A 14,478-nucleotide genomic window follows, 5' to 3' on the forward strand; every position below is an offset into this window, starting at 1 on the left:
GAAGGTTTTGCAAATGGGGTTGCAAGCTTTGGGTTTAAACATGGAGGAAACTTTGTAGTTAAGTGCGCTCAGGCTAGAGTAGTACTGAGATGGGTGACCTCCCGAGAAGTCCTGGTGCTTCACTCCTGCAAGCATCACCTAGATCCAATGGGTGCTAAGTGTTCCATTTATTCTCATGAGAGATGGATTCATATTGAATCACTACTCGTGAAATATGAGTCAATGAGTTTGACTTCTGAGAAGTCTTGGTGCTTCACCCCTGTGAGCATCACCTAGATCCAATGAGTGCTAAGCGTTCTATTTATTCTCATGAGAGATGGATTCATGTTGAATCACTATTCCTAAAATATGAGTCAATGAGTTTGACTCTTGAGAAGTCTTGGTGCTTCACTCCTGTGAGCATCACCTAAATCCAATAAGTGCTAAGTGTTCTATTATTCTCGTGAGAGATGGATTCATGTTGAATCACTACTCATGAAATATGGGTCAATGAGCTTGACTCAAAATCACATAGTTAAATCGTGATAGCAATATCACAAAAAATAATAATTTTAACTTAAAAAATTTGTGTACACGTGTAGAATATTTGTGCGCCAATATTGGTATGCTTCCCTTACATCCAATTGGCAAGAATATTTTAAAGTACTGGACCTTAAAAAAAGATCGGAAAGCATCTGGGCTGAAAGGCCATCGTATAAAGTGGAAAGACTTTTCAGGGTAATCTGATGTTTCAAATTTGAGTAGAACAAGAGTCGAGTCATTTTCACAAATTTCTTGAATTTCAAGTTGACATGTAAGCTGTTATAACACGGCTTTGAAAATGGTAATGAAAACCCAATTAACTACTTGTCGGTAGTGGCCGTGTCTGTGATACATCAAACTTTTGCTCAGGGAATAAGAACAGAACTGCAACAAATAAAAAGAATTGTTCAGTGATGAATATAGGTATCTGGAATTTGTAACTTTTTCTACCGATATAAGTCCGCCGGAACGAGTTTAGACTCGTCGATTTCTTATTTGAAGTTTTGAACTCGACCAAGGAGCTGTCCTCCAAGTAAGGATAACTCCAGTTCAGGCTATACCCCGCTGAAGCTATTTCAGGACTACCTTCCTGCTGTTTGACACACTTTCAACAGGTATGCAGGCATTCTATTAGTAAAATTAATTTTAAGAAAAAATTGTATCAGATCAATAATTTTATAATTGTCCTTGAGTTGAAATGATTTATTGGAATCTTTGGAAACTTTTTGATGGATTTTTAGCCTTTGTATAAAACAGTAAACATTATTAGAATCTTTCCACTGCATTAATACACAGACGCTATCATTTAAATATGGTGGGGTGGGTCTGGTGGCAAATTCCATAAGAACATTACAAATGCTTTGGAAATATTAGCAGTCAGGTGACCCAAAAAAATCAGCACTGATAAAGTTGCCACCGGCTAAGTTTTAGTTATTATTAGCTATAGTGTGAAATGCATTTTGCTCACTTCCTAAATTAATAAGGTTTCGACATTTTTTTGTATTATACTTTGCATAAATCCGGTTATTTGTGTATCATAGAGATTTAAAGCTTCCACAGTCCAGAGAAATTTGTGGAAAAATCTGTATAACGTTTCTTACCAGGACTTTTGGATTCACATCTTTGATCATCATCCTGGTTTGAGTGATTCTTGATATGATATATTTCCCTCGGTCATTGTGATAGGTAAGATCCCAGGGTAAATAAATTAATAAACATATAAAAAAACTGTAGTTTTTTCCCCTTTAATTTGGAAAATTATAACTATGTCCTCTGGACTCAATAAATCATTTTGGAGTTGACTATTATCACTTCGAGTTTGTAACTTCAATTTTTCTTGAGATTTTATTAATCGACCTAAGGAATTCACAGTTTGAAGTCTATGATAGGTAGCACCTGGCGGCAACTCTCAAAAATGGTAAAGCGGTGCCTGTTTTGTTTCCATTTCCTTTTTGATGCCAATAGTTTTCCTGGTTCTGTAACAAAATGAGTGGTTCCATTTCAGTTTCCTTCAGAATGTGGTTGTAACAATGCACTTGATGCAAAGGATTACAAATTAAAATGCCATGCGACACTATGTTCTGGAGCTCAATGCACAGTTACGTTAGTTGTACTTAGACATAGATGCAAACAATATTATTTCAGTTTGTTGATATAGCAACATCCATGGGATTGCACAATCTTGCAACACCCAAAACAGATGTTAAAGTTTCCCATTCATACTTGTGCATGTGTTGTGACGTGGTCATTTGCTGCTTGCTGGCTAGAGCATGCATTTCCTGCGTTGTTTTGGGTCCTTTTGGCGTTCACATGAGCATTGTTGGTTGTTTGTGTGCCCTTCTGCATCACCACGGAGGGCAAGACCTGTTCTGTTGAAGACTTGCCCAGTGATGGCTCGTTAGCTGTGCGCATACACTTATTACTGTGCATTTGGACCACTGATCAAATCCTTTCATATGTGGTAGCACAAGTGGCTTGTGCTATATATAGTTGGTCATTTGGTGAGGTTCAATACCTCTCAAAAATATGCCTTACCCCTGCACAAGTGTCCATTTCCAATCCCCACACATAGAACATGGAGGAAGCTGTGATGTTCATGTGGTATTTGAATTTGGAGACAATGAAGTCAATTCCCAGCAGTGCCCTGACTAGTATTAGGAAGAATGAATCATTTGTAGTGAAGATGATCTTCAATCTCTCCTCTATGACCTGACCCCAGAAAGACATTTGCTATTTGTCCACCTCCAAGCTGAAGGTTGGCTCCGTCTTACCACTGCAACTATCACTTTCCTTCTACACCAATCGAGATGTTGGCAAAAAACATTCTCAACGAATGCTCAAAAAATGGAAATAATTCTCACCAAATTGCTGTTCTGCCACCGACGTAAATGTGCCATCGTAGTTTACCATTCACACACCCAGTCCAGGTGAGATGGCAGCTCATTACATCATCTGCCCATCTACTGATGTACACCTGCATACTTAGTAATCATTGCACATTAAATGCTACTGTTGCCAAATTTTCTGCCAAGTTGGTTCCAAATTCACTGGAGAAGGGTACTGCTAATTTGGATAGAGAATCTGCCGACTTGTTCCCTTTACGAAAGATGTGGGTGGCTGTAATTTTTAATGTGCCACACATGAGGTCGCCCATTTGATATGGCATTGACAACAATCTGTGAATCACCTTCCAGGTGTTCATGCTCTGATTTTATTTTCGATGCCAAGTTTATTACTTAACACTGCCGCCTGTGCCTCTGCATTATCGTTCGTTCCAATTCTTGGCTTTTCTTTGTCTCAATCACCATGATATTTCTGTTTTGGTCCCTAGCCACACATCCAACACCAAATGGAGCCGGATTACCCCTGGAAGCATCATCAAAATTGATTTTAGTACACCCCACCCCCAGCTTCTCCCACCGTACACCACTGCTTAGTTTTGAATTGGGATTAACATCTAAAAGCCCATTAACAAGCAATATTACTCTTAATTCGTATTTTCATGTCACTTTTAATATTCTTTTTAAAACAATCTTAAAATCACCACTTTGTATCCCATGCCTATCATTATCACTTTTGGCCCTCTTTCAAAAAACATTTTATGACATTTGCAACCCTGTAAAATAAATAAATAAACACGAGTTGCCTTTCAGTTTTCTGCCTAAAAAGTGTCTTTTGAGTTTTTAAGATAATTAAATGTAATGTAATATTTTTTTGGATAAAATTGTGTGATTGTTTTTTTCTTGATGTTTCGAATCACTCATAGTGATTCATCATCAAGAATGATAATGTGAAAAATACCTTGCAGAATTAGCTTTAAATAGTTGCAGGATATGAGAGAATAAAAAATTAAAAAAAAAAGAAACCAATCAAATTTGAGAAAGAATAATTTACCAATTTATAATAGAATAACACTTGTAAAGATAAAATTTCCTTGCAATGACAAGCCATTTTATCTAAGAGATGACAAGGAACCTATAGTTTCTCTATCTTCCGCAATTGCAGTGATAAAACCAATTTTCTGCTGAAGCTGAAATCACTGAGCAATAAATATAAGTTGCTGAATACTAACCTCTTTTGTTGAATATGTATGTGCTAGTTACTCTCAAAAAGAGGTCTCAATTTTGATTTCCTCAACTGATAACTAGACAAGCTTGGAAGAAAACTGGCTCTGATGCCACTATAATGCTTCTATTAAAAAAATTTCAACAAACTTGTAAATTTTCTATCTTAAGCACATAGGCATTTCATCAAATAGTTGATGGAGCATTGTAGTATTCAATATTTCTGAATTAAAGATCAAGAGTAGTGTTGAAGTGAGTTTTGTTTCACTATAGCATACATAATCAAACACTCAATGTTTCAAGGTGAAACACCAAATAAACAACCCTCTCTTGAATAAGGTCACTTCTTATGCTAAACTTGCAAATGTAAGATCATGAATTGACTTCAAGGTTCCTTCAACTGTGGATACTCGCTCTGTGAAATGCCATGATTTGCTGGGATCGCTAAGGTGACTTATGCTATTCATTCAATGGATATCAACTACTTCTAACGATTTAGGTTTACAATGTACAATGAAAATGTAATTTCTGACATCCAACTCTTGAACCTAACTTGAACTTAAACTTTACTTCTACTTCTACTCTTAACTATGGATGCAAGAAAGCATGGATGAACTTGGACTCTACTAGATGTGATCTTATCAGCGACTCCATCCACCTAGTGCAAGCTTCTTAAGTATACTTGAATGATTTCAAATCTATATTTCCTCTCCAATCCCATCCATTTTCCTCTCCAATCCCATCAAATGGATGCAACCTTAAGATCAGATATGAATTTAAGTACTTTCACTAGCTAACTACACAAGGCACACTTACAATCAGCAAGAGGCTAGTGGTCTAATTTATATTGAGTCAACCTAGTAAACATCCACAATTTCTTTCATCCAACTAAACTACAACATGAAATGAAATCTACTTCAAGTGACGGATTGTAGAAATCATGCAACACGTCAAAGCAACATTAAGTGACTCAACATGAAGACCAACAATGAATCATCGATCACTTTGATAGCATTATAGCAACAATTTGTTCAAGTGTCTCCCTTATCTAGCCTAATCTAATAGATCTTCTCTCTAATGCTTCTACAATCTCACTCCTTACAAATGAGGTGGTCTTGGCTATCTATAGTTGTTTAATTACAATGAAGGGCCAAGATCAATTCAAGATTAAGGGCTAAGATTTATCCCTACAAACGCCAAGTAGGGTTTCCATAATATCAACCAATTACATGACGGCACCAGCTTGTGGGCCGACAAGAAAATTACAAAGATTTTGAGAGCAAATTTAAAAATTGTACACTCCACATAATATGCTTGGAGTGCTTGAAACTGGTATTTTGAATTTTATGATTGGTAGAAGACAACTAGGTTCCATCTCATCATCTTTATCTTGTTGACTTGATCAATCTCTTGATGAAGGGAAAACATTTCTTGATACTCAACATGGTGAAGCTCGCCAATATAATGGCATATTCCCAAATTGCTTCATCTTTAAACTTCTTCATCTTAGGAATTTCTTCATTGTTATGGCTTGAACTTGCACTTGTATACGTGGACCTTCAGAAACCTGATCTTTATCTTGCCTTGAATTTTGTAGTGTTCTCATTTTTGCTTACCTTTGTAAGAGCCTTGCTGGCTCACTCTAGAACTGTGCTGGATAGATGTTTTGTTTTTGAATGTTTTTGCAATTTTTTTGAGTTTTGAATGTATATGTTTTTTTTTTGTAAGTTTCAGAATTTATGTACAGGCTGAGTTGGCCTAGTGGTGATTCATTGTGCTCTAGAAAGAGAGGTCACAAGTTCAAATCCCACTAGGGGGTAGGGTATGTACGCCTTGTTTGTAGTGCAGTTAGGTACCTCCCACAAGGAGTACGAGGTAGTCCCATACACTGTCACCATATGTTAACCCATACACCTATGGCTGGTGTTGTGGACTATAAAAGCCCCCTTTCCCTTTCCCAATGCTTGAGAAAACAAATACAATTATTAAAACTAATACCGCAAACACTAACTTTATTTAAATGCCAAATGTACCAATTGCAATTTGTAATCCCAAACAAAATTACAATGGCACCTGTGAATGATGAGTGATGTTTTAGAGGAACTTGCAGCAGTTTGTACAAATCTGCACCACCAAATAGTAAAAAATCAGAAAATGCTGCTAGTAGTTTGATGCAGCCAGCAAGCAATTCATGGAATGCCCTTAAATTCAAATGCAGCTTTACCAAATCAAACACTGCTCTAACACAGGAAACTGTAGCACACATAGATGTCTCTCAGTGACATTTTCAGCTAGAATTTGCAAGTAATACTCCCATACAAAGAGTTGTCAAGTCAGCTCTTAATTGCAGCAATCTCAAGGCATAAACATGGTAGAATATCATACTGAAAATTGCAAACCAGAATCAATAGATCGGTATACCTCTGCAGCAATTGATCTCTTACACCTTTCAACAACAAACACAATTCACTGGATTATTGGTCAGCTCAAAGTGCAAAAGAGGAACTCAGATTTCCTCAAACCCCATGTCCAAACCCCCTTGGAGAGAAACTCAAACAAAATAAGAAGCAATTATGGAATGAATTGATTTCCTCATGAAGTCCTTTTTATAACATTAAATGAAAGATGGCTTCTCTCTTACACCAAACGCCCAAGAGCTTCACCATTACACTTTTCACTTAAGTGTCTTCAACTTCACACCATCAAATTATAAGGAAGACTTCTAAGTTATTCATTAAGTATTACTCAATAAAATAACTCGCAATATGCTATTAAAAAATGAAGCTCAATCAACCATTGAAAAAGCCAAGTCACCAAGTACATCAACTGCACTGCTAAAAATAGAAACTCGACTAGAACTAACTTACTATAAATAGCAAGTCAGTCTATTGAGATCCTCAAAACATAGTGTTAATTCACGAGGGTTGCAATGATCAATTGACATTGCCCAACTACTGGAACCTGCTAAATTGGGGACATTACAGTCCTCCCTTGATCAAAACATAGTCCAGGAAGATGTTGAGGATGTTTTCATAAGTAAAAATGGAAAAAAATACGAAATATAATTTTTCGGTATTTTTTATGTTCTAGTATTTTGCATTTTTGGATGCCTCCAGGGCATTTATGGGCTTCGGTAGGGCCAAGAAGTCGTAGCTACGCTTAGGACTTCAGACAATAAATGTAGAACTCTAGAAGATCTTTCCAGAAATTTTGATAGTTCGTGATTTCGAGCTACAAGTAGAAAATTATGACTTCTACAAGTAGACATAAATTCTAATATAGATTTTTGTAGTTTTTATAGTTGTTAGAGTTTATTTTGTAATTAATTAGCTTGTGGACTTCTCATTTTCATTTCCAAGGGATAATGGTGACCCTTGGGATCCATCAAACTTGTATAAACTCTATTTTTTGAAATGAATGGATCACTTTTTGGCTTCCAGAAACATCTACTGTTGCATTTTAATTGCTTTCAATTTAGTCACAATACTGCAGGTTCTACAACAGGTATTGTAATCTGAATTCCTAATTCAGTTCATCCCTCCCCAAGCAATCATAGTGTGGGATTCTAAAGTATATCCTTAATAGTGTAACACTAGTACTTAGGTATGTCGGGACGAGTTTACAGGATGGGGGGAAAATTGGCCTCAATTTCAGGAAGGCGGGGGGATGGCGACAAGGGGAGGATGGGATAAGGAGGGGTGTTGTATACTGTACATATAAAACTTGAAATGCTAGTTATGAAATGATGTTTTAGTATAACATACCAAACTAAAACACTTAAGCATAGCAAAATTGCAACACGAACTAGAACCATTGAACATTCAACATAGTAAGATAGTATATACCCAATAGATTGAAAAATCAAAAATCAAATAGAAATTCAAGTACCCATCCCAATAGCAGTGTGGTTGTGAAATGACAGAGGTGGGGGTACTCAAGTACTCGGTGCTAGAACATCTTGGGGATGGGTACTTCGAGGTTTGGGAGGGGGTGCGAGTCCTCATGTTTCATTGATCCTTAAGCTCCCAAGTGGCATCCTTATCTGGAAGACCTTGGCACTTCACCAAAAACTCTTTGATGACCTACCAATGCAAATGCCTCTCCTTGGTATCCAATATAGCCTCAGGGATCAACTCTAATCTTCCCTCATCATCCAGTGGAGGTAAAGCAGAAGATGGGACAACATACTTGTCCAATGCCTTCTTGAGGCATGATACATGAAACAAATTATGAACTCTGTTGTCCTGTGGCAAATCAAGCTCGTAGACTATCTCACCCATATGTCTAATCACATGGAAGGGACCATAACCATGAGGCTTGAGCTTCTCAGCTCCATTCTTCCTGATGGAAGACTACCTGTAAGGCTGTAATATCAAGCACACCATATCTCCCTCCTGAAAAGAATGGGCAATCTTCCTCTGATCAACATATTGCTTCTGCTGATTTTGTGCCCTTTGAACATTGTGACTATCATCAAGAAGCTTGTAGAAGCAAATCAAAGAACCTGGAAGAAGGCATTGTTGTATTGCCGATTTATAATACAATAGCAATTCTGAAGTTGTTTTGAACTGAGTGTCTTAATGAGTATTTGCTGGTTTATATCATTGGTTTTATTTGCAAAAATATATGCTATATTTTCAAATTTGATTGTGAGAAAGTTTGGGTAAAATATCTAGTGGGATATTATAGTGGTATCAAAGCTTTGACCTTGCCATCCTGTTGGGTATTGTCAAAGCTAAATATCCTGCCATCCTGTGGAGTTCTTGAGAAATAAGATTTCTGGGGTCATCTATATGGGAGATTAAAGGTGCCGATGATTGATGATTATTTGTTGATATTAATATGAGTAGAAAACAATGAGTTGAAGGATGTTGATATTTAAATCTTATTTTGTTCTATGAGCTTTGAGGATTTAATTTAAAAAGAAAATTTTGGGCAATTCAATGTTCTAATTAAACATATTGTAAATTCAAACTCTTGATATTCTAAGGCTATAATTGAACTGAGGACTTTGATAATTGTAATGTTTGGGCAATTCAGTTATGTGGTGCTTCTGTGAATAATTTTTAGCGAAGTATGATTTTGAGTCCAAACCTTCCAATCTTGTAGATATTTTCTTGATCCTGGGGAAGTATCATTTTCGAATGATTAACTTTCTGAAATATTATAGACAAGGTCTCGGATTTGGTATACAAGGCTTTTATTATTTCCGACAAGCAGCATTTTAATAAATAGATATCTTGTGAATATCGTGGAAATTATTCAACCTAGGCCAAGGATGCATAGCCTTCAAAGGAAATATTTATGGGGTCCTGGATGTTCGACCCTTATTATATCTATTCATATTTCACAAAATAATTATGGGGTCCACACTCTTCTTTTATGAATGTTGAGTTTCTTGAAGTGGTGTCTTTTAAAGCAATCATTGTTCATATTGTGGTGGGCCCAAACACTATATTGTTTTTGCGGTATCAAATACTTTGCTAAATTTTTCTATTAGGCCTATCGTATTAATGTTTGGACAATAATATTTACTCAAGAATTGCCAAAGTTCAATTCACCAAGCTTTAAAATTTGACAATTGTGAGAATTCTAAGACTTAATTCTTATTGACTTCAAATTTGAATTGGGAATTAATGTAGTTGCCAGTGATTTTTGTAAATTAGTCCATACTTCGATATATTTGATTTGATACTCACTTGTAGAACATTGAAGTTTATTATGTTCACGCGGTGAATATTTTAAATGGGAAGGTTTCTTTCGTAGGGCGTTTGGATTGTTGGTTGCCAAAGGCATTATAGTAATCACTGTGAGCAAATTATGCCTTTCTAGAATTTTTCCATTTCAATGGTTTTCCAAAAGTGGCCAAAAATAGCAGTAGTGTCATACCTGAACCATTATGTGCATTATCAAATAGGTGGAATAAGAGTTGGTTTCATTGTGCTTCCTTTTGGCGTCGTTTAATTTTTAAGCTCATTTCCAATTACAAAAACTTCATTGGAGTCCCCTATTCACATATTCCTTGTTGTATATGATCATTGCGCGAATGAGAAAACAATGCAAAGAAACTATGTGAGTATTCCTTGTTGTATATGATCATTGCGTGCATGAGAAAACAATGCAAAGAAACTATGTGAGTTAACAACAGTGGCAATATTATTAACCGTTGGAGTTGGATACATTGAATATTTTTGCAATTTAAACTGTGACAGGATTTGGAGAAGTTGAATAATTGTGCAACTTATATGTGACATGATCTCAATAGTTGCAAACATCTATGAATATTGTTATAGCTTTCTTGTGTTCTAAAGATAATAATTCACAGTAGTGTGAATAACATCTAATTAAGGACAATAATCAGAGTGGTTTCCTGACATCTTGTTGTTGAATCTAGAGCCCAAAAAACAATGGTGATAAACAACAGTAAGAAGTAGACAAAACTAAACCAATAAACACCAGAAATATCTTGGAAAAACCCTTCGAGAATGAAGGGAAAAACCCAGCCACACAACAACAATATATCTTTATTGATAATGAAATGTTCAAGTGTACAATGCCTATCGCTTAATGCGATATAAATAACTTAAGGAGAGACTCTTCACATTCCAACCGAAAGCCTCTCCAAATTCCCAAAACGAGACTCTTTATTATAAATACAATAACAACTCTTTGAGTTTCTATGCCTTAATGCATGTCAAATGACACATGTCATTACATTTAATATTGCAATTTAAACATAAGTGTCCTTTTCAGCTAAACGTAACAATAACGGTAATAATGTTCATATTTCCAAAGATAAAGATCTCTATCGCAGCTACCATCTTCAACACTCCCTCTTAGCCAGAGAGAGATCTTTAGTTGAACAATCACACAAGACTACAACCAAAATGTTAATGATAAAATCTCATCCCGTATATCCTATAAGATTCATGAAAACCTGTAACAATCAATCACATTCATGGAATCACTCAACCTGAAACCCTGTAACAATTACTCATATTCATGGAATCACTCAACATGAAAACCTATAACAATTACTCATATTCATGGAATCACTTAACATGAAAACTTGTAACAGTTACTCATTGTTAATAATCATGGGATCACTCAACATGAAAACCTATAATAATTACTCATTGTTAATAATCATGGGATCACTCAACATGAAAACATGTAACAATTACTCAACATGATAGATTTGTAAGACTCACAACTAAGCCTTTAATCAAAGACTCTCAACATGAACTGTCATGGAATCTCTCAACGCATCCAACACTCATCACTGAATCTCTTAACATGATGACATAATGGACTCTCTCAACATGATGTTTGCTATTGCATAGTGAAAGAGTTATCATAGCTGATCTTACAATCTCATTTATTCACACACGAATAGGAATATGCATAATAAAAATGAGACATAGTTCTATTGAAGTCTTAAATTTTTACAAATACCAAAAGCATATATGAAAATGAAGGAGATTCAATAAGCACCCCCTCTTAATTATGAAGCCTCCTCTGAAGCTAAAATCTCCCTCTAAAGCTCAAAATCGCCCTCTGGAGTTGTGATCCTTATCTTGTTGCATCCTGCAACCAAATCAACAATCAATGCTTAAAAATAATCTCTTTCAAGCAATATAACCAAAAATACTCATCTCTTTGTGATCTAATTTCAATAAACACACATACACAAAGAGATTTAGAATAATGCCTCTACAGCTATTTCCAGTTATATAATAAGAATTCAAGAAAATAAACGACTTATCTCTGATTGTCTGATTGTATAAAATCTGAAGAAAAATTGTACCAATTGTTATCTCTTAACAGTCAAAAGAAATATGCTCATACATGAAATGTTTCAATCAGATGTAGGGATAACTGTGTAGCATTGGTCTTCTTGACTCACATGTGTCTTTTTAACATCAGAAATGTTGTAGTTGCCTGTCATCCAGCAACTTCAAATACTCCCAGCAAAGTTGACGATTGAGAGAGTACTGAACTCTCACAATTTCAGAATGCTTAGTTTTGCCACTGCACAAAGCTTCATAAGTAGGGTTGCGGAGAGTCCATGAGAATATCCAACCTCTATGATGGCGACTCCATGGATGTGAGTTCTACTTCCCAAAAACATCCTGCCCCAAATTGTGCAAACTGGTTACCGAGTGTAGGCGAATCTGTATCAGGCCCATTTGCTCCTTCCATTCTGAAGCTGAATAATAAATTAGTACTAAGGAGTGTTCTCATCTCTTACTCCTTTAAAATGAATGCATAATTTACAAATATTGCTTGAATATTAGCTTCAAAATTTTGAACCTTGTGAATTTCTCCCTTGTACTTAATCAAGCTCAGCTTTGATATTGTGATCCACCCAAATGAAAGACGAAGAATTTGTTGTTGCCTCGGTACATTGAGATATTTGTGCACTTGAATTATTCCTAATAATTTAAGCTCCTATGAAGTATACTTAACTCTCAAAGCACTCCGAGAGATAATCCCTAAAGTTTTTTTGCATATTACCATGTATCATGCCTGATTTCAAATTAGTGAAATGGCTGGTTCTTTCATGAGAAGGCATTACATTAGTGTTCCGAAAAACATTTGACTTGAACAATCCAAATCGTTCTTGCTCTAGGTTAGTGCCCAAGATATTGGGCCTCTACAAAAATCATATATCTGGGCCAAATTCTAAAAATGATATAGAACTTGGCAAGATTTTGTAATCTATATCAAAATACGATAAACCTGACTCCGTGCGCTTTGAGAGAGGAAGACTACCTGACGATAGATTCTCATAATGTGTGAATGCAAGAAGTTCCTCTGTATTTTTACTGCCATGAATGATCACTGCAAAAATAGGATAACCGGTAATTCCATTATGACGCTTCAACACCAATGCTCTAATGAATCCAAATCTTTTTTTAATCTCTCATAAAGGAAGCACGCATATAGACGACTTCTCTTCATGAAGAGTCGATGACCAAGAAACTGAAAAGATAGAGGTCCAGCTGAATGAAAAGCAACTACAAAAGAATACGGAAGGCCGACAGAAATAAAAAGAAAATTCCCGCCAAGAATAAATGGAGAATGACATAAGCTACTCCCAACAACAGAAGAATAAGACACAACACAAAACAATAAAGATACAACACAAAACAATAACAACACAACACAACCTTTGCCAATTCCCCAACGTAAGTGGGAAAGTATATCGATGGATTTCATAACAAGGCTTCCCAAGGTGAACAGAAAGGATTGCATTTTCGTGGTGGTTGACAAATTAACAAAGTATGCACATTTCTTCGCCATCCCCTTCGACCTTCAGGCCGCACAAGTTGCCAATCTGTTTTTTAGAGAAGTCTTTCGTCTACACGGGTTACCTCGAAACATCGTTAGTGATCGGGATGGACAATTCATTATTATCTTCTGGACAGAACTGTTTCGGATGGTGGGGACAAAACTATCGCCAAGTACAAGTTACCACCCGTAGACAGACGGACAAACAGAGATTGTGAACAAATGGCTCAAAGGCTACCTTTGGAACTATGTTTCGGCACAACAACGAGCGTGGGTAAAATGGATCCATCTGGAAGAATATTGCTACAATGCCACGTACCGCATGTCCATCAGAATGGCACCCTTCAAAGCTCTGTATAGGTACGAACCCTTTTCCTTCATCGACACAGTATTAGGTGACAGTCACGCACTAAGGGCGAGTGACTGGCTTTAGGAGGGACAAGACATTTTGAGATGCTTGAAGGAAAATCTGTAGAGGGCACAAAATCAACAGAAGATGTATGCCAACAGACACAAAATAGAGAGAAGCTTTGAAATGGGGGATTTGGTCTATCTCTGACTCCAGCCATATTGACAATCCTCACTGAAGGAAAAGGGAAAGGAGAAATTGAAACCTCGATTCTATCGCCCCTATCGTGTAACTCGCCGCATTGGTGAAGTTGCCTATGAGCTGGAACTTCCGGAGGGTAGTCGTATTCATAATGTCTTCCATGTCTCTTGTCTAAAGAAAGTTGTAGGGCAAAATGTCACAGTTGCTACTGACCTTCCGCCACTCAATGAAGAAGGAAAGCTCATTTTGAAACCTGCTGAGATCCTCAAAGTACGTGAGAGGGCCCTACGAAACTATACTATGAAGGAATACTTGTACGCTGGCGACACCTGCCGTTGGATGATGCGACGTGGGAGGGCGAACACATTCTCCAACACCCAGCGTTGCATTTGCTTGAGGACAAGCAAAATTTGGGATGGGAGGACTATAATGCTCCCGTTATAAAATAAATAATAAATTAAACTTTTGTAACGGGCCGATTGATTTAATATATCTCAGACCCATTTTTATTTTTGATTCTATAGTTTGTGTTGCCGTCGGCTATCTTTG

The 14,478-nt window shown here is 36.5% G+C and overlaps 1 protein-coding gene and 1 long non-coding RNA gene across 3 annotated transcripts in view; one reads left to right on the forward strand and one right to left on the reverse strand.

The window, feature by feature from the left end:
* Positions 1–836: 836 nt before the first annotated feature.
* Positions 837–14,478, forward strand: part of AMY2 (alpha-amylase-like 2) — a 113,190-nt gene continuing 99,548 nt past the window's right edge. Inside the window, exon 1 of the mRNA XM_089828529.1 lies at positions 837–1,136. The gene's annotated coding sequence lies outside the window, so the exon portion shown is untranslated. The remainder of the gene's footprint in view (positions 1,137–14,478) is intronic.
* The window catches only part of LOC149578365 (uncharacterized), a 111,642-nt gene continuing 99,101 nt past the window's right edge, over positions 1,938–14,478 (reverse strand). Inside the window, exon 4 of one of the 2 annotated variants that reach the window (XR_016364377.1) lies at positions 1,938–3,387. This is a non-coding gene — a long non-coding RNA (uncharacterized LOC149578365). Of the gene's footprint in view, positions 3,388–11,198; positions 11,673–14,478 lie in introns of those variants that run through there. The other variant, XR_016364378.1, reaches the window with a different exon arrangement.

This window comes from Cupressus sempervirens, chromosome 1 (assembly GCF_028749045.1).
Source record: "Cupressus sempervirens isolate cs-2001-9-10 chromosome 1, ASM2874904v1, whole genome shotgun sequence".
In the NCBI taxonomy this organism is placed as follows: domain Eukaryota; kingdom Viridiplantae; phylum Streptophyta; class Pinopsida; order Cupressales; family Cupressaceae; genus Cupressus; species Cupressus sempervirens.